The following is a 26,735-nucleotide window of genomic DNA, read 5'->3' as shown; positions in this document are numbered from 1 at the left end:
CATTTTCAGGATGTTTAGCGTCCCTGGAGCCCACTCACTAAATTCCACTAGGGATCTCTATCACTGTGCCATCCAAAAATGTCCCCACGTGTTTCTACTGTTCTACTAGGTGTCATATTTACATTTCTTAATTTCAAACTTGTCTCTTATCATTATACTACATTGCCTCCCACGGCAATTTTTTAATCAACAGTAATCAAACTCAACTCTTGCTCATAATATGGAATAGTTAGAATAATTGGAATAATTTTAATGCAAATCATTTCAGTACAGAATTACAGATGAGAGAAAGCATCTCCTCCAGATCCAGATCCCTATTTTATTGGTAAAACACACACACAGACATGCCCACAGACACACACGCACACACACCCTCTACCCAGCCTGAAGCACAGTCAGTCAGTTCAGTTGCTCCGTCACATCCGACTCTTTGAGACCCCATGGACTTAAGCACTCCATGCTTCCCTGTCCATCACCAACTCCTGGAGCCTACTCAAACTCATGTCCATCGTGTTGGTGATGCCATCCAACCATTTCATCCTCTGTCATCCCCTTCTTCTCCCATCTTCAATCCTTGCCAGCATCAGGGTCTTTTCCAATGAATCAGTTCTTCAAATAAGGTGGCCAAAGTATTGGAGTTTCAACTTCAGCATCAGTCCTTCCAATGAATATTCAGGACTCATTTCCTTTACAGTTGACAGGTTGGATCTCCTTGCAATCCAAGGGACTCTCGAGAGTCTTTTCCAAACCACAGTTCAAAGCATCAATTCTTCAATGCTCAGCTTTCCTTATAGTCCAATCTCACATCTATACATGACTACTGGAAAAACCATAGCTTTGCCTAGATGAACCTTTGTTGGCAGAGTAATGTCTCTGCTTTTTAATATGCTGTCTAGGTTGGTTATAACTTTTCTTCCAAGGAGCAAGCGTCTTTTAGTTTCATGGCTACAGTCACCACCTGCAGTGATTTCAGAGCCCCCCAAAATAAAGTCTCTCACTGTTTCCATTGTTTCCCTGTCTATTTGTCATGAAGTGATGGGACCAGATGCCATGATCTTAATTTTCTGAATGTTGAGTTTTACACCAACTTTTTCACTTTTCTCTTTCACTTTCATCAAGAGGCTTCCCAGTCCTTCTTCACTTTCTGCCATAAGGATGGTGTCATATGCATATCTGAGGTTATTGATATTTCTCCCAGCAATCTTGATTCCAGCTTGTGCTTCATCCAGCTTGGCATTTTGCATTATTACTCTGCATATAAATTAAATAAGCAGAGTGACAATATACAGCCTTGATGTACTCCTTTTCCGATTTGGAACCAGTCTGTTGTTCCATGTCCAGTTCCAACTGTTGCTTCTTGACCTGCATACAGATTTCTCAGGAGGCAGGTCAGATGGTCTGGTATTCTCATCTCTTGAAGAATTTTCCACAGTCTGTTGTGATCCACACAGTCAAAGGCTTTGGTGTAGTCAATAAAGCAAAAATAGATGTTTTTCTGGAACTCTCTTGCTTTTTTGATGATCCAGCAGATGTTGGCAATTTGATCTCTGGTTTCTCTTCCTTTTCTAAATCCAGCTTGAACATCTGGAAGTTCATGGTTCACGTACTGTTGAAGCCTGGCTTGGAGAATTTTGACCATTACTTTGCTAACATGTGAGATGAATGAAATGGTGCGGTAATTTGAGGATTCTTTGGCATTGCCTTTCTTTGAGATTGGAATGAAAAGTAACTTTTTCCAGTCCTGTGGCCATTGCTGCGTTTTCCAAATTTGCTGGCATATTGACTGCAGCACTTTCACAGCATCATCTTTTAGGATTTGAAATAGCTCAACTGGAATTCCATCACCTCCACTAGCTTTGTTCCTAGTGATGCTTCCTAAGTCCCACTTGACTTCGCATTCCAGGATGTCTGGTTCTAGGTGAGTGATCACATCATTGTGGTTATCTGCATCATGAAGATCTTTTTTGTATAGTTCTTCTGTATTCTTGCCACCTCTTTTTAATATGTTCTGCTTCTGTTAGGTCCATACCCTTTCTGTCCTTTACTGTGCTTAACTTTGCATAAAGCACAGAGGTGGCAGGAAAGACTTTCTCAAAGTCAGAAAATACACTGGCAGCTGACTAGACTCAACCGTATTTGTGGGAGGCTGATTGGCATTTCTTTGTGTTATCAGTTTGTTTCAGGCAAATGTATTTGATTGAGCTGTGTTTATTTTCTAATGAGTGATTTTGACATTTTAAAGGGCGACATTTGGAGGGTTGATATAGTTGAGTTGAAAAGGCAAGTCAAGAGACTGCAGTACAAGATTGTGGCTATTTTGCAAAAGTTATTCTGCACATAGTTTTTTACAGTTTGATAGTGCTGGCAAAACTGGACACATCTGATGAGGCTTGTCACTGTTATCTTGGCAAATGTTTGTGCAAGCTGCCATCAGATTTAAATGGAATAACAGATAGGTTGAATAATCTCATATATATTAATCCTGATCGTTCTCATGGAGCAAAGAATTTTGGTGAAAGAAAGATGTTATTGTTTGAGAACCTTCAGTTGTTCAGAAGATTTGTTCAATGCCTATTGTGTGGCAGATACAGGTTTCAGTTTTCATGGATGAGGTGGGTGTAGATTTTGCCTGTTGTTCATGGTGCTGATTGTTTCCAAACCCTTTCTGTATCTTCACTAAAAGACAACTTAAAAAAAAAAGATGACTTGCTTACATCCACTGAGGACAATACACAACTGTATTGTCTATTGTATAGAATCAGGGTTAGAGGCTAGTTCTGGTAAACATCTTCACCTAATAGTACCAGCCTCACTCATTTAAGTGTATGCCTCTGGAATATCAAATGTGTTTTTAGGAACAGACTTAATGAGGAAGTTTATTCATTACATGGGAGGGTCATCAGATGAGTCTTATCTTTTTAAAAAGCATTTCTAATCTCACAGAGTTCTGAGGCCTCAAATATGAATCTTGGTTAATCAGTTAAGTCACAGCGCTTGAAGAAGCCATGACCAGTGCCAAATTGTCTTCTGATGAATGATGAGAGAGAATTTGCAGATGTTGGAATAAACTTGCTCCAAATACTCATATACAAATTTGAAGGTGATGAGGGATATGCGTTTCTTACTGACTATGGAAAAGAAAAAGTTCATTGAAACTGTTGACATAGACTTTTCATTAGTGATTCAGAAATAGTAGAAGTTGTTTTGAAATCACCCAAGTCATAGTAACAGGAACATAATTTTTCTCATTCTCATCTGCTTCCCCTTCCTCATTACTATTATTATTAAGAGAGTAGGAACATGACTTGGGAAAAGTCTGTTTGAATTAACAACTCACTTGGCAGACACGTCAACTTATTGAAGTTTTATGTCTCTTTTACTTTCATGAGGAAGAGACCACTGATTAGAGAGCTTGTTTTTGGAGAACTCTTTTAAAAAACAACATAAACCAATAAATCAGCTCAGACTTATTAGAATCTCCTGCCATCATTACCCTTATTTGTATAATGTATGATTTGCATCCAGAGCTACAATATATTAACAATAGTCAGTGTTCTTAATGGTGACCTTTGACTCATGACAATCATGTGAAACTGGGTTCTGAGTATTCTTCTTGTTTTTTAGAAAAATCAGGAAATAACCCCAGAAGTATTTAAGGAGGTAAGAAAATATTTGGGATATAATGTGAGTAAAAACAAATTACAAAGTAGTATGTATCTATATCCTCAATTTGATAAAGCCCAAAGGCATTTTCCAAAATTTCACAGTGAACCTGGGTAACTCTTATAAAAAGCTATTATTAGAAGTTGGGAGGAAATCCTGATTCTCCACCAAATAGTTAGGCAACCATCTCAAAATAGAGGAGGGGCAGAGGGCTAAGATGTAGAAGAATATTGAATAGTTTAATAGTCTGGAAACATATCCACATGTTGTGACATGAAAAATTATTACAAAACAGTATGCATAGTCCTAAATTTGTAAAATGAATGAATTTATAAGGCGAGAAGTAAACAAAAGTGTGTATAAAAATTACATAAAATATACAGAGTTATGCAAAAAATACATAAAATTTATACAGGAAATAAAAAGTATTTATTTATGGGCTTCCCTCATAGCTCAGTTGGTAAAGGACCTGCTTACAATGCAGGAGACCTGGGTTCGATCCCTGGGTTGGAAAGATCCCCTGGAGAAGAAATGGCAACCCACTCCAGTATTCTTGCCTGGAGAATCTCTTGGACAGAGGTGCCTGGCAGGCTACAGTCCATGGGGTTGCAAAATGTTGGACATGACTGAGCGAGTAAACTTATTCGCTCATATATATATATATATATATATATATATATATATATATATATATATATATAGTGGAATTCTCTAGGCCAGAATATTGGAGTGGGTAGCCTTTCCCTTCTCCAGGGGATCTTCCCAACCCAGGGATCGAACCCAGGTCTCCCGCATTGGGGGCAGATTCTTTACCACCTGGGCCACAAGGGAAGCCCCCCAAAACTGGAGTGTGTGTAGCCTATCCCTTCTCCAGCAGATTTCCCAACTCAGGAATTGAAATGGGGTCTCCTGCATTGCAGGCAGATTCTTTACCAACTGAGCTATCGGGGAAGCCCATGTATATCTTTGGGACACCAGAAGGTCAAGGATTTTTGTTTGATCCAGTCCTTCTGGTGTCCTAAAGAAAGGCTAGAAAGAAACATTTCCAAATAGTAAGTGATTCTGACTGAGGGCTGAGGTTATTGGTAATTTTTCTTGTCTGTGTGTATATTTTCTAATATCATTCAGAGAGTATCTGTTACTTTTACTAACGAGGGAAAGGAAGAAAAAAATGTAATACATTTCAGAAAGATCTTCACTTACTAAAAGAGAAAACAAAAAAAATTATCCCAGAAAGTCACTTTTCTTTCATCTGGCAGTTGAGCCTCCACTTTATTGTTTGATAACTGAGCCATTTGAGGATTTCTGTTTTAACCAGGTCTCCTAAGGGAGGCAATGCTTTGTAGCCCATGGTTGTTACTACTTTAATGATGCAAACTTAGAACATCAGGGCCATGAGTGAATGGATGCATAGTTCTTGGGCAGTTCTTCATGTCCTCAGGTGACACTTGGGAGGTGAGGCCCCCTTGTCCCTGCATGTGGCTGGCCTGGATGGATACTTAACTCTTGGCTGAGAAATAAACCTGATGGAGGAAGCTCAGGAGCCAAACCAAGAGCATCATTTTCCCTAGAAATTTAATTTCCAAAATCTAGTCTTTGGAGTTCTGAGAAGTGAGAGGCGGTATGTTACTGCAGCCCTTTCTTGGAGACTCTTGTGCTCACTAGTCTCTTCCAGCTTCTGAGAAATTCCAGAGCAATGTAATTACTGCCAAAGGAAAGTTTTAATTTATTTTTATTTTTTTGACCATACTGTACTTCATGTGGGGTCTTAGTTCCCCAACCAGGGATCAAACCTGTACCCCTTGCAAGGGAGCAGAGTCTTACCCACTGTACCGCTGGAGAAGTCCCCAAAGAAGGGTTTTTGAAAAGCAGAATTTACTGACTTCTAAGCAGTGGGGAGCTGGGTGGATGGGGCCTGGAAAGGAAAGAGTCGTCCTTGAAAAGGAGGAGGAAAAGACCTTATGCATTAAGGGGGTCCCTGCACAGATCTGGGAGTGACAGGAAACTTGGTGTTTCATGGATGTGGTTTCAACAGCAGCAGTTTTACATGAGCATGAAGTTTTAAGTGGTTTCCTGAAGAGTTGTCAAGGCCTTCAGAAGAATGCTTCAATCACATTTTATAAATTACATAAACTTATTTTAAAATGTCTTATTAGGACACTTGTGACTTGCAAATCGTTGTGATTTTGGCTGCATAAATGGTTAGTGGAAATACATTTTCATACATCATATTTACTTATATCAAAAAACTGCTATTGACTCTCAGTTGATGGGTGTTTTCTTTTTTATAACATTTAGAAAAATGAATGATTCAATTACTCCCACTCACTGTTTCTGTAAAGTGGAATCATTCAGCCCTGTTTTCTGCTAATGTTTTTCTTTTAAGACAGTCTTATCAAGTGATGAGTAGAGACACTTAAGCCCCCAATTTTGAGGAGTTTAAATGTTGCCAAGAATTATTTTTTTATTTGCCTACATATATGTGCCTTGCTTTGCTAATTTAGACATGTACTTACTTAGCTCAGAAAATGAAAGGACAAGAGCAACAGGATAAGAGCAACAGATTACAACCAAAATTGTTTATTTATTTTTCTAAATAAATAGGGTTGCTTCACGTTGTAGGTTATGTGTCCCACTGGTCTTTGTTGCATGGATCTGACTGTATATTTATTTGTGTTTTTCTTTGTCACACACACACACATTCATATGATTTTCTATATGAATTTATTTGGATTTTATTTACATTGTATACATTAAGAAGTAGATGCATGATATGTATCTATGCAATTGGGATTCAAGGCTTGATACCCACTGAGGTACATAAAAGACTAAGAATGTAACTTGCTTTACTGATGAGATTTCGGTGTTGTCATTTCCATTTGTCACTGTATTGCAAGAATCTGGCTCCCAAACAGCACAGACTAGTTATTCATTGCCTGATAGGTTATACCATGACCAGTTGCTGTGAGTGACAGCAAACTCTCTTCTAGGTGTTTATAACAGAGTAATTTTTAAAATCATATTTGCTAAAGAGTAATTTTCAAAAAAAGTTTAAGAAGTATTGAATGTAGATATAAAATGAACATATATCATAGTTTTTGTTCAATTTATGGAATTAAAGAACTATTTGAAAAACTGAATAAAAAAGCAGAAATGCTATAATGAATTTATTAATAGATAAATTTTAAAAGAACAATAAAATGTAACATTTGGGTCATCTTTCATTTCAGGCAGGTCAAATTTTATTTGCATTGGTAAGAATTGTTTGGAAGTACTGTCAGTTTTACAGAGTTGTAAATTAATAGTGGGTCAGAGATGGATTGCTGTGTTGACTCAGAAAATCTCCAGAAGGCCCTCTGGGTGATGTCTAACACTCACTGAAGGGACAGGCACCTAGGAATGTCTTTCGCTTGTTACAAAGTCTTCATTTCAGTTCAGTTCAGTTGCTCAGTCATGTCCGACTCTTTGCAACCCCATGAACTGCGGTATACCAAGCCTCCCTGTCCATCACTGACTCCTGGAGTTTACTCAAACTCGTGTCCATTGAGTTGGTGATGCCATGCAACCATCTCATCCTCTGTTGTCCCTTTCTCCTCCTGCCCTCAATCTTTCCCAGCATCAGGGTCTTTTCCAGTGAGTCTGTTCTTCCCATCAGGTGGCCAAAGTATTGGAGTTTCAGCTTCAACATCAGTCCTTCCAATGAATATTCAGGACTGATTTCCTTTAGGATGGACTGGTTGGATCTCCTTGCAGTCCAGCGGACTCTCAAGAGTCTTCTCCAACACCACAGTTCAAAAGTATTGATTCTTTGGTGCTCAACTTTCTTTATAGTCCACCTCTCACATCCATACATGACTATTGGAAAAACCATAGCTTTGACTAGATGGACCTTTGTTGGCAAAGTAATCTCTGCTTTTTAATATGCTGTATAGGTTGGTCATAAGTTTTCTTCCAAGGAGTAAGCATCTTTTAATTTCATGGCTGCAGTCCCCATCGGCAATGATTTTGGAGCCCCCCAAAATAAAGTCTGTCACCGTTTCCACTGTTTCCCCATCTATTTGCCATGAAGTGATGGGACCAGATGCCATGATCTTAGTTTTCTGAATGTTGAGCTTTAAGCCAACATTTTCACTCTCCTCTTTCACTTTCATCAGAAGGCTCTTCAATTCTTCTTCACTTTCTGCCATAAGGGTGGTGTCATCTGCATATCTGAGGTTATTGATATTATTGAAAGTCTTGGACATTTATAAAAATACTTTTCCAGCAATTTCATTTGTTAAATGCTTATGATGAGATTAATGCTCTTTTGTTAATAATGTGTTAAAAATTGTGTGAATGACAAGAATATTTAAGGTAGATATTTGGATTTCCAGTGTCTTGTTTTGTTACTATTCTTCCTCCAAGCCCCACTTCACACACGAGGAGTGCCGAAAATATTACGGTGAAGGTGGTGGCACCATCTTTCTAAATATTTCCTCCAATGTACAAGTCGATTAGTATAGTCTCTGCTTCTTAGCTTTCTTTAAGGGAGAGGTAGGGCATTGTGGTATCATTTGATATGTTAAATGAAAAAATAGAGCAACTGAAAACACTATATACAGTTCTGGTGTTCTAATACATTTGGCTAAAATGGGATAGCCTGGAAAGCGATGCATTTTTTAATAATTGTGTTTAGTTTCGGCCGGGCTGAGTCTTTGTCGCTGTTCTGGCTTTTCCCTGGCTGTGGTGAGCGGGAGCGGCCGTCTAGTGGCGGTACACGGGCTTCTCGCTGCGATGGCTTCCCTTGCTGCGGACCACAGGCTCTAGGCACACGGGTGTCAGTGGATGGGACCAACAGGCTGTCAAGCACAGGCTGTCAGCAGTTGTGGTGCACGGACTTAGCTGCTCCATGGCTTGGGGACCTTCCCAGATCAAGGACTGAACCAGCACCTCCCGCATCGGCAGGCGGATTGTTTATCACTGAGCCCCCAGTGGAGCCCTTTATATAGGTGTAATTTTCTTTCTTTCTTTTGGACTGTGCTGAGTATTCCTTGCTGGAAGTGATGGATTTTAAGAGTTTTTACAGAAATAGTTGTTAGTTCCAATTATGAATTTATTAGAATGAAAATTCATCACATGACAACCCAGGTAGGAGAGAATGTTTTCCATCACTGCCTGAAAACTTTTTATCTCAAAGTATAATTCTCCTTCGTCTGAAAATAGCATGTTGATACACCAGAGGCTGCTTATACTGAGACTGTAAACAATGCAAGAGGATTTGTAGACTTTCTGATGAACTGACCTTATTTTATAGGTGAGAGACCTGAAGTCTAGAAGAAAGGTAAAGTTGAAAATAGTAAACCTGTATTTTTCCAAAAATTTGACCTCAGATTCCTTACTAAGTGCTATGAGCCGTTTGTTTCCCCCAATTAGTCTAAAAGTGGGTGTTTTTGTTCTAACTAAACACGTCAGTAGTAGGTCTTACATACAGATTTAATTTAGGTTATTATCATAAGCTCTGTAGTTTGGTAACTTTTGGGTTGCGAGCACCAGGTGAGTTTCACTCAAGGGAAGGTAGAGGGTGAAGACAGAGATCAGGATGTAAGTCTAATCCCAGGAATTGGGTCAGGTTCAGCTCTCATTTGACCCTGAGTGTCTCTCTTGACCTTTTACCCCAAATTCTAACTGGCAATTTCCTTTGGAGTTTCTTAATTCCAGTTTTTGAGGCAGAGCAAAAACTAGATTGGCTAGCCCCATCTTTCTAAGTAAACAGAAGTTGAAAGCTCTTGGCCAGCCTGTGAATGCCTAACAGAAGCCTATGAATGACCTAACAGAAGCAGAAGAGATTAAAAAGACGTGGCAAAATACACAGAAGAACTATACAAAAAAGATCTTCACAACCCAGATAACCATGATGGTGTGATCACTCACCTAGAGCCAGACATCCTGGAATGTGGAATCAAGTGGGCCTTAGGAAGCATAACTAAGAGCAAAACTAGTGGAGATGATGGAATTCCAGTTGAGCTATTTCAGATCCTAGAAGATGATGCTGTGAAAGTGCTGCAGTCAATATGCCAGCAAATTTGGAAAACGCAGCAGTGGCCACAGGACAGGAAAAGGTCAGTTTTCATCCCAATCCCAAAGAAAGGCAATGCCAAGGAATGCTCAAACTACCTACACAGTTGCATTCATCTCACACACTAGTAAAGTAATGGTCAAAATTCTCCAAGCCAGGCTTCAACAATATGTGAACCATGAACTTCCAGATGTTCAAGCTGGATTTAGAAAAGGCAGAGAAACCAGAGATCAAAGTGCCAGCATTTGCTAGATCATCGAAAAGCAAGAGAGTTCCAGAAAAACATCTACTTATGCTTTATTGACTATACCAAAGCCTTTGATGGTGTGGATCACAACAAACTGTGGAAAATTCTTGAAGAGATGGGAATACCAGACCATCTGACCTGCCTCCTGAGAAATCTGTATGCAGGTCAAGAAGCAACAGTTGGAACTGGACATGGAACAACAGACTGATTCCAAATCAGGAAAGGAGTACTTCAAGGTTGTATACTGTCACTCTGCTTATTTAACTTACTTGCAGAGTACATCATGAGAAACACTGGGCTGAATGAAGCACAAGCTGGAATCAAGATTGCCAGGAGAAGTATCAGTAACCTCAGATATGCAGATGACACCACCTTGATGGCAGAAAGCGAAGAACTAAAGAGCCTCTTGATGACAGTGAAAGAGGAGAGTGAAAAAAGTTCGCTTAAAACTCAGCATTCATGCATGTATATCCATGGCTGATTCATGTCAATGTATGACAAAGACTACTACAATATTGTAAAGTAGTTAGCCTCCAACTAATAAAAACAAAACAAAAAACTCAGCATTCAGAAAACTAAGATCATGGCATCCGGTCCCATCACTTCATGGCAAATAGATGGGGAAACAGTGTCAGACTTTATTTTTGGGGGCTCCAAAATCACTGCAGATAGTGACTGCAGCAAGGAAATTAAAAGATACTTGCTCCTTGGAAGAACACCTATGACCAACCTAGACAGCAGAGACATTACTTTGCCTACAGTGATCCGTCTAGTCAAGGCTATTGTTTTTTCAGTAGTCATGTATGGATGTGAGAGTTGGACTGTAAAGAAAGCTGAGCACCGAAGAAGTGATGCTTTTGAACTATGGTGTTGGAGGAGACTCTTGAGAGACCCTTGGATTGCAAGGATATCCAAGCAGTCCATCCTAAAGGATATCAGTCCTGAATATTCATTGGAAGGACTGATGCTGAGCTGAAACTCAAATACTTTGCCCACCTAATGGAAAGGACTGACTCATTTGAAAAGACCCTGATGCTGGGAAAGATTGAAGGTGGAACCAGAAGGGGACGACAGAGGATGAGATGGTTGGATGGCATTACTGAGTCAACGGACATGAGTTTGAGTAAACTGCAGGAGTTGGTGTTGGACAGGGAAGCCTAGCATGCTGAAGTCCATGAGGTGGCAAAAGGTTGGACACGACTGAGTGACTGAACTGAACTGAACTGAACTGAACAGGTAAATGCGGCTGTATGTATCTCCAGGTCCAATTAGCTAGGGCTGTGTTTGGGCACTTGTAGCATATGATACAGAAGATGGCAGGTGAAGAGCAGTTGAGCCTGAGGGTGTGGTAGAATCATCCAGAAGTATTTAGAGGAGTGGGTGAACTAACACAGTGATGTGTCTACCGCAAATTTAATTTCAGTAGATTAGTTGATTCTCAGTTAAAGAAACATTTCCCATAATCTCCTTTGGAATTTCATGTTTTAATCTGTTTCAACATTGGAGTTCATTTGGGATTTCTTTTTAGTTCATCATATATTCTTATTAGGCAGCTAAATTTTTCCTTTTTTTAGGAACATAAAAGACAGCTTTTGTGACTTGCCCAGTTTGTTATGGTAGCTTGGTTTGACAATTCATGCTGCATTTTCTTTTGAAGCTCTAATATTTCTTCAAGGTATTTAAAAAGGAAGTTGTTAGTAGAGGATTCTCACAGTTGTGAGTTCCTTTAATTTCCATTAAATATTTATTCTCAGTATCTGAAAAGAATCCAGAAACAAAAGGCAAAGCATTTTAAAAATATCTCTTACATTGCTGACTTGTATATACTGTATGTTTGGGATATGGCATAACCTTTATCTATGAGACTTTCTGACTAGTTAGGGAGATAGATATGAGACTGTTTCAGAGGGAGGCTGCTTGTACAGTAATAGATTAGAAATGGTTCAGATAATTTTTTAAAAGACATTAGTAGTTTCTGATCCTATTTTATTTGAAACTTTTTTCATAGTGATGCAAGATTGTAAAGTTGGTTTTACTGGAAGATAAACTATAACAAAATAACAAAGATAAACTATAACAAAATACAAGCTATAACATAATACTACAAAATAGCTCAATCCAGAATTTATTGGTGTACATATAATATTTTCAGAAAATAGTTCATAAGTCAAAAAAGAGCATGTGGACTATTCCTTCATTATTGCAAATATGTTTATTTCTATTGTCTTTACTGAGCCCAAAGACAGACATGGACAAACATTGTGAGGAGCAGGGTGGTGAAGGACATTATAGGCAGTTGCTGAGGCAAACATTTAGCAATGAATAAATCTTTTGAGGGTGGGTAGTAATCCAGTTTTGATTAAAATGACTAAATGTGAAAAGTAAGGGTAGGTGAACTGAGGTCTTGATAGTAGAACTGAAAAGCTTAATTTGCTAGAATTGGTAACAGAGAAACATGATAGATTTGGTTGGATGCTCTCCAGTGTTGGTCCTGCATGCTGATAGCATCATATGAACACCGGTCAAGTGTGGCACTTATCCTCAAGGAGTTGTGATTAAATACATATGAGGAAGGTTATGTTGGCACATCTATGGGTAGGGATTTAATGACAACTTAAACCTGCACCTCTACTGTAAAGTAGAGACAGGGCATTGTTGATAAAATCACAGGGCACCTGTGATTTTAGAAAGTCCTCTTTTCAATTTGTAGGTTTCTCAGTAAAAGTTCTGGGATCTTGAGACTCTTTTGAGGAGTCTGCAAAAGGTAAAATAGGGATTTAAAATTGTATTTGGGCTATGAGTGGGGAGTATCTGAAGATTTTATTATGTTGACTTAAAAAAGATCAGTACATGAGAGTTTGGAGTTTAAGTTTTATTTGGGGCAAAATGAGGACTGCAGCTTAGGAAACTGCACTTCAGAAAACTGAGAAACTGCTCCCACCCAAGAGGTGGGCTGTAACTGGGGTGAAGTCAATATATGTGATTTTGGTGAAGGAGGGAGTTCATGCAGTCAAGCACTTATCTTATAAAAAGGTTTTCTGCTGATGTCACCATGAAAGGATTTAGTGCTTTTTCTAGATATGAGAAAATGCAAGGATTGGGCTCATAAACTCAGTTCCTGAAACTGTTTAACTGTCTAAAGACCTGTTCCACCAGATTTCCTGGAGCACAAAATGCCTCATTCCTGTTATCTACCCTGCACTCCCTTGAAGGCGTATCAAAGGTTAACAGCTGAAGCAGCACCGGATCCAGTCCCTGCAGAGGCCGATGGCCAGTGCCCTTGGCCAGCACTGATTTTTCATTGAGAGGACTCCCTCATGGTTGTAAATTCGACCATGCCTTGGGAGGGCTTTCATGACCATTTTGTCCCACAGCGCTAGGAAGTCTCATTCCTAGATCTGGTGAAGATTTTGCTGCTAGACCTCTGAGTGTGCTATTACTGGACTAGGTCTTAATAAGCCAAAAGTACAAGTAACACAACTGGTAGTATTATTAAAGTCATAAGTGAGAATTAAGCCAGAAACTTCTATTAGGTGTAGCCCAGTATATCCTTAGGTTGACTTAGTCTATTCTCTACCAATCTTTCTTTTTGGGAAGTTATTTATTGGCATTGTCCATAGGGCTCCCAGCCCAACTTCCTTGTGTTACTAGGCTGATTTATCCTTAGTATAATTTGATTGTTCCCAAGGTAAAAGGAGGGGGCTTAAAACTTAAATGACCACAGCCTGGTGTCAACCACATAAATCCATCCCAGAATTGGGGGGGGAGGGGTTTATTACTGGGTTAAATTTTTGCTTATTGCTCTGATTGAGCTTGTGTAACTTTAGAGGAAAGTTCATATTACGGCCAGGGTCATGGCAGCTATTATTAATTGGCCGGGTAAGAGGATCACACCTAGTAATGGGATCCCACCAAGAGAAGCCTAAACAGAACTGAACTTTCTTTCTTCTAAATGAATTTCCTAAAGGCTATCCAGTTAGAGCTGTGGAGTGGAGAAATCCATCTAGGTAGTTTAGAAGTACTAGACACAGGTAATTGGCCACAAACCCAATAATTGTATTACAGTTAGATTGAAAACTAGCATAGGATTGTGTGCATGATAGAAAACATTTGCTTTATATGCAAAAGTCCAAGAAGTCAAGAAAACATTATAAATGATCATACCAATCAGGTCCAGATCTTGGGTAAGCAGCCTACTTCTGATGTTGTCTTCTTCTCATCCTAGTGTATTCTAATTTCCTCTGAGTGTCATTTTAAGACGAGTTTGAGGTCAGCAGCCCTCTCTATAGGCCAGTCTGTGTAGGGGTCTTTAGAACTGGGCACTAATTGAAGAGTCAGTTTTCCTTCAGTTTCACTGTCAAAAGTCCTTTCATCCAGATTGAAGACAGTCCTTTAAATTATGTCTTTTCCAGTACATATAATTTTCCTGTTGCAGGCCATGGGGCATCCAGTCTTCATCCAAAGATTACTGAAATAAGCTTCAGAAACAAGCTTAGAATGTTCTTTAATTATTCATTTAAATTTTACATTAACATAACAGCAAAGAGCTATCCAGGAAATGAGTCTTAGTAGATCCAGACCTCCATTTACAAAACTGGGGTTTAACATTCATTGAAACATCTCCCCCCCCCCCCCCCCCCCAAATTACCCTTGCTTTTACCAAATATAACCAAATTAAGACTAGTTTGTTTGTAAAGTAAATCTAATTTCAATAAACTTGGCCCAATCATTTATGTAACTATAATTGATCATAGACCTTTTTTTTGCTTTGCAGAAACTTTATAAAAGTTTCATACTGAATTTTTTAAAAAAACCTCTCAGGCTAGGAAAGCCATACCTAACAGATCTAGGTGAATTCCTCCCTTCTCAAGATCTCCAAATTTCCTTGAGATTTCTGTACCTGTTATTGAGATAGCCTTCCTAATTTATCTGATAAAGCTATTGGAAACATAACATTTTCCTGTCTCTGGAGGAATCAGATAGAGAGAAAAGGGAAATGTTTCAATTCTTCTTACAAAGGTATAATTTTACAAAATTACTGTAAGTCATAATTAATTTGAGGGGAAGGGTTTTCTGTACACCTGGAAAACACAGATTAAAACCAGTAATTTTTCAGATAGAAGCTATAAAAATTATAAGCATATTCACCAGTTCATTCAGTCCTTTTGTTAATCTTTTATGAAGCCATCAGGTTTCCCATTAGAATCCTTTAATTTCTTACCCAGTCCAGCATTTTGGTCTGAAAGTCAGAAACTTGCATTTATCCAAAAGTCTTTTCTATAAATCTTCTTGAGGAGGAAGAATTTTTGCAAAAGCATCAGAATAAACCATAACTGTCTATAATGACAAAAAACTTAAGAAGTCATGTTTAAAATCTGATTACAATGCCATTGACAAAGAGACCATTACTGCTGTGACAACACTTTAAGATGGTAACTAGATTTATGACTGATAACATTTTACTGGGACATATCAGAATTTTAGGAACTCCATATAATTCCTAGGATATATATATATATATATACTAAAATTTACCATACACTATAACCTGAGGAGATTTATTACTCATTTGACAATACTTTCCATGTAATTCAACATATCAAATGAACCTAACTAGTTGAATATCTCTCTTGGGGATGTTTTAGGGGCCCACTGAAGCCTCCCAAAGTTAGCTAGAGGTCAAAAGGGCTTCATTAGAATTTGATTTAGGAAGGTTTGTCAGTAAATATCAAAAGGGTTAAAAACAGTCAGGTAAGATCATAGGTCACTGTGAAACAATAGTTATTCACTTAACCAAAGTAACAATAAAAGATTTTAAAGGCAAATACAAAACAGATCACTTAAGTAAAGAAGCTGAAAATTTATTAAGGGTAATTCAACATCTGAAGAAAGCTGGTCTTCTTAACAGAGAGAAAAGCCAAATTAAAGTTTTGTATCAGCTTACTTTTAAATTCATTTATTCAATTAAATTTATTTTAAATTTAGTCAATCCAGACCATGCACAAAACTCTTTTCTCAGGTTTCACTTTCCACAAACCTTTTTATTACTTTGTGTATTCATAATTTTATTTTCCTATTCTGAGACAGACACCTGTAAGTCAGACCTAGTTCTCTTTCCATTAACAAAATGTAATGTCATTCCTCATACCTTCTTAACTAAAAACACACATCCCACTCTTCTTACGTAATCATGAACTGTCCTTTATATTAGTATTCTATAGATTGGTGAACATAAATACCAGAGATAATTTATAAAAACATTTGCTTTCTTATAGAACATCTCAGACTGGCACCAAACATATTCATTAATAGTCCAAAATCTCTTTTGTTTCTCTGTAACAGGAAGTTCAGTTCAGTTCAGTTCAGTTGCTCAGTCGTGTCCGACTCTTTGCGACCCCATGAATCGCAGCACACCAGGCCTCCCTGTCCATCACAAACTCCCGGAGTTTACTCAGACTCATGCCCATGAGTCGGTGATGCCATCCAGCCATCTCATTCTCTGTCGTCCCCTTCTCCTCCTGCCCCCACTCCCTGCCAGCATCAGGGTCTTTTCCAACGAGTCAACTCTTCGCATGAGGTGGCCAAAGTATTGGAGTTTCAGCTTCCGCATCAGTCCTTCCAATGAACATCCAGGACTGATCTCCTTTAGGATGGACTGGTTGGATCTCCTTGTAGTCCAAGGGACTCTCAAGGGTCTTCTCCAACATCACAGGTCAAAAGCATCAATTTTTCGGCGCTGAGCTTTCTTTACAGTCCAACTCTCACATCCATACATGACCACTGGAAAAACCATAGCCTTGACTAGACGGACCTTTGTTGGCAAAGTAATGTCTCTGCTTTTTAATATGCTATCTAGGTTGGTCATGACTTTCCTTCCAAGGAGTAAGCGTCTTTTAATTTCGTGGCTGCAGTCACCATCTGCAGTGATTTTGGAGCCCCAAAAAATAAAGTCTGACACTGTTTCCACTGTCTCCCCATCTGTTTCCCATGAGATGATGGGACCAGATGCCATGATCTTAGTTTTCTGAATGTTAAGCTTTAAGCCAACTTTTTCACTCTCTTCTTTCACTTTCATCAAGAGGCTTTTTAGTTCCTCTTCACTTTCTGCCATAAGAGTGGTGTCATCTGCATATCTGAGGTTATTGATATTTCTCCCAGCAGTCTTGATTCCAGCTTGTGCTTCTTCCAGCCCAGCGTTTCTCATGAGGTACTCCACATATAAGTTAAATAAGCAGGGTGTTAAGAGGAAGTTAGTGTTGAGTAATTAATGTTTCAGAATCTTATTTTATTTGGAAATGACCTGGCTATTCCATAAACTTTCATCATTTAGTCTAGCCCCACCCTAGAAATTAAGTTACCCAAATCTGGAAAGACTATTTTAGACAGACATTCCTAAAGCATAATTATTTTTAATAGAGTTTATCTAAAAGCTCATATGTCATTACATTTTCTTTTCTTAGAAGTTTCATTGCTCGAGTTACTTTCCCCGCTGACATATTTAGAACAGGTGTAACGACATTAAACCTAGGTACAATGAAATATTATACTTAATTGTAATGACCTTTAGACATATCTATATTAATTAGATCAACAAACATTAATACCAGGTATTAATTTCTTATTGAATATTTCCCAGTTCACATGAACCTGAAATTCACTTAGCTTAATTTCTCTTGTATTTAAAATTGTTTGATTTGTTAGCACTTACTTTTCTTTAGGCCAGGTAGATTAGAGCTCATTTACAAATTAACCTCAGCAATATTATCCAAAGACAAAGATATGTTCTGAGATGTATATCCAGACATACATACATATATCCAGACAGATACAACAAGAGATCTTTATTTTCTAAACTTAGTCATGAATCAGATATCACACAATATAAAACTCACTTATTGTAAATAACAGTTGGAATAAGAAAATTTTAAAAGGCTTTTTTCCCCTCCTCCCCCCCGCCCACCCCCAGTTTCAGAAATTGGAGACGGTCTAGATAAGATAAAAATCTGATATTCTACTGAGTGCGGGTTTGATCCTTGGGTCGAGAAGATCCTCCACAGTAGGAAATGGCAACCCACTCCAGGATTCTTGCCTAGAAAATCCCATGGACAGAGGAGCCTGGCAGGCTATGGTCCATGGGGGTCGCAAAGAGTCGGACAGGACTGAGTGCCTGAACAGGTAGGCAGATAAAACAAGTGATCCAGAGAGCTCTGATCTCAAGAAACAGAGAACAAAAATCAGGTTCACCTAGTAGGAGTTACTCCCTCAGGGTAAGAATTCTAAAGAGATATTTTTTTCTTTCAAGCTTTCTCTGTTCTTTGGGAATTAAATTGGTTGGGGGTCAATTAACTTTGACTGGCATTGTGTACTTAACTGGCACAATTGAAGGTTCATAATTTTCATAGATACCTCCCTTTCTTTCTTTTTAATGGTTTTGAAAAGTTTAGTTAGCTAGAATAACAAAGGCATTATTAGTATGTAACATGGACCAACCTAGATTGTGTCTTTTGACCAGAGTCAAATTCTCATCAAGGCCTTCTTTAAAGGCGGAGTTAAGCAAGGAATTATTTTGGTGGGTAGAGAATGATTCAGGTATCAAGCCCAAATAATGCTTAAAACATTTTTTTCCAACCTCTCGTAATAGTCCAGAACTGATTCATCCCATCTTTGCTTGAATTGTTGAATCTTTGTCCGGTTTGTGGATTTTAGAGAGAGCTCTGGGATAGGTTCGAATAATTTCTGAGCTAATTCCTTACGTTCAGTGCAAGCCTCTGGACTATGTGATTCAAAGTCCATTAAAGGGTGTTTCCATTCTGCTTTCTCTATTCATTCCCTCGCTTTGCTCTCAGAAACTAACAGTTGTGCTAGTTCATATAGATTTGAAAACCTGGCTCATAGGATTGCATGGTTAACTCAGATTCCTTAGCTAATCCCCATGGATCCTAACTTGGATTAGGAAATTCCTTAGCTAAGACTAAGTTTTGTATGAGTCCAGGGTGTACAGGTAAGTACTGAGGATGATTCCCTTCTCCCCAAGGGAGCTATACACTTCTGATTTTTCCCCCCTCCTTTCCTAGGGAAAGGGAAGCAGCAGGAGGTAGAAAAGTTGGAAGAGAAAAAGCTTCTGGGCCAGCGAATTCAAATAGAAGAGGATACATGGGAAGAGCAGAAGGAAGAGGCAGTTAGTTCTAGTGGCCCTTTCTAGTTCTGATAAAGTTTCAAGCAATTTCTTGTTGGTTTCCTGCAAAGAAGTTACTTTGTCATTTCCTCTTTTAGAAGCTTCTAGATACCAAAGTAACCATTCTGTTCAGTATGTTTGATCTTATAGCCAGCTTCTCTAACTGTGTGCACAAAAATACCCGTTTTAAATATCAACAAAAACCTGATTTAGCCATTTTAGGTTGAGATCTCCTTTAGTATAAATTCTGCAACTAAGTAGGTACTTGGAAGTATAAATTTTGTATGTACATAACCCTGGCTGGGGTGTTGGAGGCTGCTTTCTGATGCCCCTTGTTTCTCTGTTTGAGAGGCTCTTTTTCCCATTTTAAGTTGAATTTTTATCACTAGATAAAATTTACTAGTGAAATTGTTTGGTGGGCCAGTGTGCTTTTTGTGAGCTTGACTTCTCTGGGAATCACTCCAGAGTTGATTCACCTGGTTTTTACATGTCATGGTTTCTCCCTCTGGCAGTCTAAGACTACTTGTGGTTGCTCGGATCGCTGAGTGGGTAAGCAATTAATTAATAAGTGGGTTTCCTTATGGGACCACTGCATGGTGTAAAGACTTGGTCTCCACCACTCCTGCAAACTTCTCAGTCACCTGAGAAAACCATGACTGGCCAGGAGAAGTCTTGTCCCTTTTCTTTGAGCTAACCTCTCATGCGATATCTTCACTTTTATCCTGACAAATTCTGTTGCGGTAGCTGAATTGAGGAAAAGCATCAGATCAGCCTCTTACCTTATACTGAACACAGACCAATCTCCTACAACTGAGCAACCTTGGTATCTTTCAGCCGAGCCCCAGGTATTCCTCAATATCTTTGAATCAAACTCCACCTGCCCCCCTCTCCAGTACCTTTCCACTGGGTGGGTATTCCCCTGGTATCTTTCAGCTGAGCCCCACTTAGTGTCTAGATGCTGAGTGGATATGCCCCAGTAAATCCTCTCCTTCAGTTTCCACATTTTAATAGACTGCTATTTGTTAACCTGTCCTTTTCTTTGCAATGAACTTGTTCTCTATTCGAATGCATTTTAGAGAGGAAAAGGGAAAAGGAAAGGCCATTTGAGAGGCAAATTGGGCAGTTGCTAAACTCCCAGGGAACTTAGTTAATGGATGGTCTTTTATATTTTGTGTTTTCTCTTACACCTCAGCCAAGCAACTCAAAGAAAGAACTCTTGTGATTTACCCAAGAGAATCCAGACGGGTTGCAAATTGAGGCAGGCTTTGGGGAAGGGCTGAGAGGAGACATTCAGTTTATTCTTTGTGTTATTCTTTTAATTTGGAAAAAGTAAGGATGTGCTGCAGTGAAGGAGAGGATAAGGCTGGCCTCCCTGGTGGCTCAGAGTATAGAGAGTCTGCCTGCAATGCAGGTGGACCCAGGTTTGACCCCTGGGTTGGGAAGGTCCCCTGAAGGAGGGAATGACTACCCACTCTAGTATTCTTGCCTGGAGAATTCCATAGACAGGAGCCTGGCAGGCCACAGTCCATGAGGTCGTAAAGAGTTGGACATGACTGAGCAACCAATTTTTTTTTTTGTTTTTTTTTCACTGAGTGGAGTTGAACCATGTTCTCCCTGGTGAAGAGTGCTGGTTCCAGCTGCTAGCAGGTGGAAGCCTTGTTATGTCTCCAGCAGGAGACTGCAGCTTTCAGTCACCATGAACTAGACAGGATGCCTGGGGCGTTGCAACTGTAGTCTTAAGACTGTAAAGTTTCCTCTCCAAGCCAAGAAAGAAAGGAAAGTTTCAGTTAAACTGTGTTTACTGAGAGTTAGATATTAGAGGAAGAAAGCACTAACTCTGTACTTCGGATTTGAATTCTCTTAAAATTAAGATTTAATTGGCATAGCATGCTGTTTATGAGTGACAATGAGGAAACTTTCAGTGGTTTTTAGTATTCTAATAAAGGGTAATTCTAACAGAAATTTTCATAAAAATAGAAAAATATAAGTAAATCAATCTTGTGCTATTATTGGTCTCTCTGTATTGTTCAAGTCTAAATACACTGTCTTGCCTCTGAGAAGAGGCAACTGAAAAGTAATAGTAATGTTTGGGACACAGCTGCCACAAAACGAAGCACGCCTGCCGTGATTTCTGTGTCCTATGTCCATGTGGACTGTGGCAGCTGGTTCCAGAATTGTCTCCCGGTGCTGTTTCCTGGGCAACCACTTCCTGTCAATCTCGCAAGCAGCCCCAAGGTGAACCATTGCCCTCTTTGATCTCAGAGGAGGTCATAAGCCTTGGAAGGACTGGCCCTCCTACAAATACAAGCTTGTAAAGTAGGAGTGTGCCACGCCTTAGAGAATGCTGTGAACTCAAGTCTTTTCCTTCCTCAAACTTGCTCCTCAGGATCATTCCTTTTTACTTTGAATCTTTTACTTCAGTGTGGTTTTTTCTTGGGAGGAGGTCACCAGTAGTAAAAACACAAGAGTTTGAGTATTTCTCTACCAGAATTATTGAGAATAAGCAAAGGGTACCTTCCTCTGTCCCGCCTCCCCCAGTATTCTTCAGAGTATCACTGGGTTAATGTCGACAAAGATCCTTGCCCTACTCCACTCATTATCATTGAAAGTTTAGAGCCACGGCCATCCAAGTGTAATTTGGGTAATTTTTTTTCTGCTTTACTGTGCAAGGTGAACGTAGTTAACTCTCTTACTCACTAGTCTTAGGAAGAACTCACATCGTATCTGCTCAGCATGTGTCCACTGTCATCAAGCCTGCTGCTTTTACTGTGCTTCCCCTGTGCTAGATCCCGTATAAAGGTAGTTGCTGGAGAGCTCTCAGCTGCTTTAGCAGTTATCTCATCTATAAAAAGACTCCATCCAGACCTATTTTTGTTTCCTGTCCACAAGCCAGTGGCAAACAAGGCTCTCCCCCCCATCTCACAGAAGGAAGACACGTTCATAACCTTGAAACTGGAAAATAGTGAAATAATCATTAAATGGTTTGGAATTGAAAAGCCACATTCGGTTGCTTTCATCATTAAGCCCAAACTGTCCTGTGTCTTGGGCATTTGACACACTTGATTTGGGACCCTCTCCTCCTTCCTCGCATTGTGCTCTTGGACAACCTTGTGACTTCTGTCACAAGACAATTTTCCTACCTTGGACAAGTTAAATATATAACCTATTTGGGCCCAGTGTCTGCATTTGATTAGTTGGTGATGCTGACCCCTCCCCACTGGTAGGGTTCTTTTGGGACTAAATGTGAAGGCTTTTCATGATGTGTGACAATCATAGTTATTGTCATCAGCACATTATTTTGTATTTATCAGTGAGGATGCAAGAAGGCCTTGTCACATGGTCTGATAAGAGCTTTTCTAGGTATTTTATTTCCTCTCCCTCTCAAGGAACGGAATACCAAGTTCCTGTTTTGAAGAGTGTTCCCTTTTTGGCCCCAGCTCTTTATTTAAAAAAAAAAATTTGTTCTTTTATTTTTATTAGTTGGAGGCTAATTACTTTACAATATTGTAGTGGTTTTTGCCATACATTGACATGAATCAGCCATGGATTTACATGTGTTCCCCATCCTGATCCCCCCTCCCACCTCTCTCCCCATCCCATCTCTCTGGGTCTTCCCAGTGCACCAGCCCTGAGCACTTGTCTCATGCATCCAACCTGGGCTGGTGATCTGTTTCACACTTGATAATATACATGTTTCAATGCTATTCTCTCAGATCATCCCACCCTCGCCTTCTCCCATATAGTCCAAAAGTCTGTTCTGTACATCTGTGTCTCTTTTTCTGTCTTACATATAGGGTTATCATTACCATCTTTCTAAATTTCATATATATGCATTAGTATACTGTATTGGTGTTTATCTTTCTGGCTTACTTCACTCTGTATAATAGGCTCCAGTTTCACCCATCTCATTAGAACTGATTCAAATGTATTCTTTTTAATGGCTGAGTAATATTCCATTGTGTATATGTACCATAGCTTTCTTATCCATTTGTCTGCTGATGTGGCCCCAGCTCTTTGAGAGTACTTATTACAGCATTAGATACTCATGCAGGTCTGACATGTCATTTGATGGTGACGTTCTCATAGGTTCTGGTGGTCACTTGCCTTCTGCCAGTGTCTCTGAGGGACACCTTGTTCTTTTCAAGTCCCCCATACAGAGTGGCTAAAACAAAGTAACATGTCAGAAATGTATACCTTGTGAAATTTAAGCATTACTTTTGAAACTTCTCCTTTGAGGTACAGAAGGATCAGTAGACCTACTTTACAAGCAAAAGAATCATTTAACTTTTTAGTAATTCAGAAGAATAACTTCAGGGAATTTGAATTACTTGTTCTTTTTCCTTTAATGACTCTTGGGCAGGGATAACACAATATATTCTGAATCTCATAACAGTGACTTCTTTTCTGTGAACATTTTCCTTTTTGTTTTCGGTATCTCTAGCCCTGCATACAAGCTGTAAAGAAGAACAGCTTTGCATCACCTACTAACTATTTAACTTTAGGCACTCTGCTTTGAGACTCAATATCCTTCCCTGTCTACAGGCAGATAAGATGGGCTATCTTCAGAGCAATCAAAAGAGCAAATGAGATGACGCCTCAGTAACTTAGTCAAGCGTGTTAGAAGGTGGTAAAGAACCCACCTGTCAATGCAGGAGACATGGGTTCAATCCCTGGGTCAGGAAGATCCCCTAGAGAAAGAAATGGCAACCTACTCCCATATTCTTACCTGGAAAATCCGATGGACAGAGGAGCCTGATGGGCTACAGTCCATGAGGTCAGAAGAGTCAGACATGACTTAGCAACTAAACAATAACAACAGACTAAACCTACTAGTTTGGTAATTATCTTTATTTTAAAGGTGTTTTTGTATCTATAGAAAGGAAGTTCAAACTGCCTTGCCTTCTCCCCTCTGCTCTGCTCCCACTTTCTGTATCTCACTCCCAGCAGTACACACATCCTGGACAACATGAAGGAGGGCCCCTTTCTGCTATTTATATCACAAAACAGCTTCCGTTTCCTCCAGTCTCTGGAGACCTTGCAGGTTGATTCCACACAACCACGCAGCCAGTCAAACAGTCGTACCATCTTAGACACGTGAACGTCTTTCTGAAATAGTATCTTCTTGCTGTCTCTGACTACTTGCTTCTCTCTTCCTAAAGCTTTTTGTTTTGGTTCAGACGCAGAGATTCTTAGACTCTCAGAAAAACCCTAGATCCAATAGGCAAAACTAACATGTGGTATTTGAAGTCATCACAGTGGTGACCTTTGGGGGAGAGCGGTGGTTACATGTATGTGTTCACTTTAGGAACATTAATCCACTCAAGATTTCTCTGCTTTTCTTGGAGTAGGAAATGGCAAGCCACTCCAGTATTCTTGCCTGGAAAATTCCATGGACAGAGGAACCTGGTGGGTTATAGTGCATGGGTTCACAAAGAGTGAGACATGACTGAGTGCCCGCGTGCGCGCGCGCGCACACACACACACACACATACACACATGTGCAATTTCTGTGCTTTCCTTTGTGCGTACATTAATACAAATGTTTATTTTTTAAAAGGTAATTTTCCCCCTCTTTTTGCAGATGCTGTAATTCACATGTATATATTCACATATATTTTCAAAGGGTTATATTTCATTTTTAGTTGAGAAAGTCTTTCATGAATGTCAGTGAGGAAGTATTTCTAAACCTTTAAAGAAGATGTGGGTTTAAGTCTATTTATAAATTTTGACTGTGTGTGCATGCTTAGTTGCTCATTTATGTCCGACTCTTTGCGAGCCCATGGACTGCAGCCTGCCAGGCTCCTCTGTCCATGGGATTTTCCAGGCAAGAATCCTGGAGTGGGTTGCCATTTCCTACTCCAGGGGATCTTCCTGACCCAGTGATCAAACCTGTGCCTCCTTCATCTTCTCCTGCATTGCAGGTAGATTCTTTACCACTGAGCCACCCATAAACATATTTACATGGGCTACAGTTTCACTTGATATGCTATTTTTTAAAATTTATTTTATGTAAATATGGCTGATTTAAAATGTTGTATTAATTTTTGCTGTCCAGCAAAGTGATTGAGTTATACATACATATATTCATTTTCATATTCTTTTCCACTATGGTTTATCACAGGATACTGAATATAAACATGTTGCTACCTTTTTCACTCCAGAGTTATAATTCTTATGTTTTGAAAATATACTTTATTGCTTTTTTATCTTTCTCACTGTTGTCAGTTAGCCATTACTTAGCTGAATGGTGATAAGATAATTTATAAAATATTAATATATGAGTCTAAAACTCTTGTGAGGCCTTCCTTGGTGGTCCAGTGGTTAAGAATCCACCTGCAAATGCAGAGGACATGGGTTTGATCCCTGGTCCAGGAAGATTCCCTGTGCCATGGGGCAACTAAACCTGTGTTTCACAACTGCTGAGCTCACGCACCACAACTACGGAAGCCCACGCACTCTAGAGCCCACGCTCCGCAAGAGAAGCCCCCACAGTGAGAAGGCTGTGCCCGGCAACTAGGGAGTAGCCCCCCGCACCCCTCCCCCTGCCCTGCACAGCAACAGAGACCCAGTGCAGCCAAAAGTAAAACAAATAAATAAATAAGTTTAAAAAGTAAAAAGAAAACTCATGTGCTAACTTTAGATGCACTTGGATGCAATTTTTTATTAGCATTGACTTTACCTGCTTGCTTCTGCATGGCTTTGTATTGTAAAGTTTACTCTGAATGCCATTACAGCTGGAAATTAGCTGGCAAGTGCTTAAGAATGGTTTTTGCTCTGGCGAGGGGACAAGAAGTAAATAGTTACCTTGGATTTTAGCAGATTTTTTTTTTTCCTTATAAGCATCTCATTACCAGAAGAATGCACTTTAATTTACTTCCTATTTTCATCTAGATTGGAAGACTGATAAAGAGAAATAAGATGATTCAGGTAAATGGAATTAATTTCTTTATGTACTTTTTATGTTTAGTTTACATGTCTCATGTTTTCCCACTGAGAAGAACAAAACAATTTTTGTGGTCAACTTCGATGTATAAGGGATGTTTTAGGGATATAGAAGTATTAGTCAAGTACATACTTACGCCATTTAATTAATTTACTTGCACATGTGTATTTAATAAGAACGTATTACATGAAACATAATTTTACAAGTAATACTTTTTCCTACTTCAGAGTAATTTCCTTCCAATTCTTTACATACCGTATTTGATGTCAATGTCTTTATTATTATAGTCATCTTTGAAGCATCCAGTACTATTTTCCAAGTATGTTATCATTTTACTTGTTGGTGATATAGCACTTTTGGAATTCATGTATGGTGCTGTAATTGGAAATTTTGTTCCAAGTCACAAGGATCTATTTGCATAATGTTGGAACAGTTGCTATTTTCTTTCTTTCTGTATAGATGAACATTGGAGATCTCCACTGTGTAATAGTTTGTAGATTTTCTCTGTTAAATATTCTTGCTTTCCTTCTTCCCTCTCTTCCTTCCATCCATTTATTCATTTATTTTACTTATTTTGCGGTGATTGCATGTGCATTGTTGAAAAGTAAAATAGTGCAGCTGTACCTGTTCTTATATCCCCATTGCTCCTTTA

The 26,735-nt window shown here is 39.2% G+C and overlaps 1 protein-coding gene across 16 annotated transcripts in view; it reads left to right on the top strand.

The window, feature by feature from the left end:
• The window catches only part of SGMS1 (sphingomyelin synthase 1), a 317,203-nt gene that overhangs the window by 129,330 nt on the left and 161,138 nt on the right, over positions 1-26,735 (top strand). Inside the window, exon 4 of one of the 16 annotated variants that reach the window (XM_070470577.1) lies at positions 26,032-26,067. The exons of the other annotated variants lie outside the window; for them this stretch is intronic. The gene's annotated coding sequence lies outside the window, so the exon portion shown is untranslated. The remainder of the gene's footprint in view (positions 1-26,031; positions 26,068-26,735) is intronic. 16 annotated transcript variants of the gene reach the window in all.

Source organism: Odocoileus virginianus, chromosome 7 (genome assembly GCF_023699985.2).
Source record: "Odocoileus virginianus isolate 20LAN1187 ecotype Illinois chromosome 7, Ovbor_1.2, whole genome shotgun sequence".
Taxonomy (NCBI): Eukaryota; Metazoa; Chordata; class Mammalia; order Artiodactyla; family Cervidae; genus Odocoileus; species Odocoileus virginianus.
The sequence above is the reverse complement of the archived record's forward strand: the minus strand, read 5'-3'. Positions and strand labels throughout refer to the sequence as shown.